The sequence below is a fragment of the Motacilla alba genome, chromosome 4, assembly GCF_015832195.1.
Source record: "Motacilla alba alba isolate MOTALB_02 chromosome 4, Motacilla_alba_V1.0_pri, whole genome shotgun sequence".
Classification (NCBI taxonomy): Eukaryota; Metazoa; Chordata; class Aves; order Passeriformes; family Motacillidae; genus Motacilla; species Motacilla alba.
Window position 1 is genome coordinate 6,071,167 of NC_052019.1, and position 2,341 is coordinate 6,073,507.

Here is a 2,341-nt window from a genome sequence, read left to right on the forward strand (position 1 = left end):
TGGAGCCTTTCTTTATGGTGCTTCTGGCCAGGGTCAGCTCTTGTCCCATCTTGTGTCTTACACTTTTATTTGATGGGCGTTTGTGGGATTTGTGCCAGCCTAAGTTGCATTACTGAATTAGGCCTGAGAGGCAAAGCAGCTCCAAGAGGGCCAAAAGAGTGGGATCAGTTCCTGCTCCTGAAAAAATAAAAGGTGGAATGGCTCTCTAAAGTGGTCTATTTCCAAGGTGAGAGGAGACTGTGGTGAGCCCAGCATCTCAGCCTCCTGAAGTCCTCAAAACTTTTTGCTTAACCTGCGTAGTGGCCATTTTCACCATGTGACTGTTCTCTTCCTTCTCCCAGGGTTTAACTGTGACCTCCACACAAGGCTGGGGTGGGAGCTGGAGCCTGGCATCTCTCTCACTCTGAAGGACTGCAGTGGTGGGGTCCCCATCCCTGGAGGTGTTTGGAGAGGCTGGATGTGGCACTTGGTGCCATGCTGGTGTTGGGTCTCGGGCTGGACTGGATGATCTCAGAGGTCTTTTCCAACCCCACTGCTTCTGTGGCTCTGTGGTGGGCATGCTGTCTGGCTGGGGTGCCTGCCTGTCCTGCTGCTGGCTGCATCCTCCCAGGTGTGAACTGTGTCATTTGGAGTTTATATCCATTTCTGTGGGCCTGTTTGGACCAAGCAGATCAGAGGAAAACCTTTGGCCAAGAGTGCTCTCCTCATTTATTAGAGCCTTGACAAGTTAAATAGAGGTAGAGATTAAACATGAATGGGACTTATGTTGGAAAGCTCAGCCTTAGAGACATTAAAGAAAAGGAAGTTAAGTCAATAGGGAAGTCACCTGACTAATAGGAGGAAAATCTAAGTATGAGGGGGGGTGCTGATGGTGTCCCACTTCCCTTGTGGAGCAGAGGAGCTGGGGTAGGACACCTGAAAGGTGCCTGGCAGATGTGGCACCATCCTGTCCATGAGGGAGCTGCAGCCACAGATAGGCATCATCATTTTAAACTCTCTTACAAGTTTGTCTTTCTGAAAAACAAAGCAGTAAAAGCTGTCTACTTTTGCAACTTATGTGCAATGCAATTAGTGGATCCTTTCCATGTGCTGACAGATTTCGTCTGCCTCTGTCTATCTTTAGTTATTAATTGCTTAGGATTTAAACACGAGTTTCTCATTCTTTATCTTTATTTATAATCAATACTTGTCTGATGGTATGAATAGCTGTCAAATTAAGCTAAGTATTACCAAATCATGGCAGATTTGTATATTATTTGCATGAGAACAGCTTTGTGCTGCCTGTTTAAATTAGAGTGACTGAGCAGTCATGTTATGGACGAGATCAGGATGAGTCCAACTTTGTGTCAGTGTAACAGCAAAACTTGGATTACAGGCTATTTTTTGCCATTGCCTAGGATGGTGTTTTCTTTTTTTTCGTGGTAATTGATGGTCTTTTCTGTTTCTTTTCCTAAAGCGTTTACTGAAAATGTGAATGCCATTTTAAGAGTGTTTCTTTAGCAAGGAAGTGTGTGATAAATAGAAGCAAAGTTCTTCATTCCAAGAAAGCACTACAAATCCACACCACATCTGCTGACTTCAGCAGTCTCACCAGGTTTGCACAACACACACATTGCAGCTGGGCTCACATTGTGCATACTTAGAGAAAGTTAAGTTACCATGAGAAATGATGGAAATATTTTTTGGGAAATGAAGCTTTCCTGAAATTGTTTTGGTACTTTTCCTGAGACAAACATACTTGTCAAGTAAGAAGAAAAGGTAAATAGGAATATCTCCAAAAAGGCCAGGACACAGGAATAGCAGGACAGCGAGGTGCTCTTCATCTTGAGTTCAGGTTGCTGTCTCAGGATATGGATATCCATGATCAAATCTCTGATCTGGAATTAAATATGTTTTTCCTTTTAAAAGAGAGAAAGTGAGAGACACTTGACCTTGCATCTTGGACAGGTGGTAAACTGTAACTTTCTTTCAGAGAAAAAGCTGAAATAAGAGTAAAATGAGAGAAACAAGAGACAAAGGGGGCTACATATTTGTCCCTAGCTGGTGCAATGTGTGTTTGTGCATTACTTGTGGAGACACACAGCCTTGCCTTTGGTGTCCCTGTCCAAATATTTTTCTCTCTCCAGCATGGAAAACATGAAGTTCCCAAATATGATACCTTCCGGTCTGCAACAAACACTTTTACAGTGTCATGTTTATGGGGGACTCAGTCCTGCATTCAGGGGCAAGGATGCCTTGTGTCAGTCCCAGAGCCCACAGGACTTGGTATGTTGCTCTTCCACTGTGCTGATCAGGTTGTTCATATGTTTGCGTGGCAAACAGGATCATTGAAATGAATGAC

General features: G+C 43.9%; 1 protein-coding gene across 5 annotated transcripts in view; it reads left to right on the forward strand.

Annotated features, from left to right (window-relative positions):
• The window catches only part of FGFRL1 (fibroblast growth factor receptor like 1), a 163,541-nt gene that overhangs the window by 36,808 nt on the left and 124,392 nt on the right, over positions 1-2,341 (forward strand). The window lies entirely within an intron of this gene.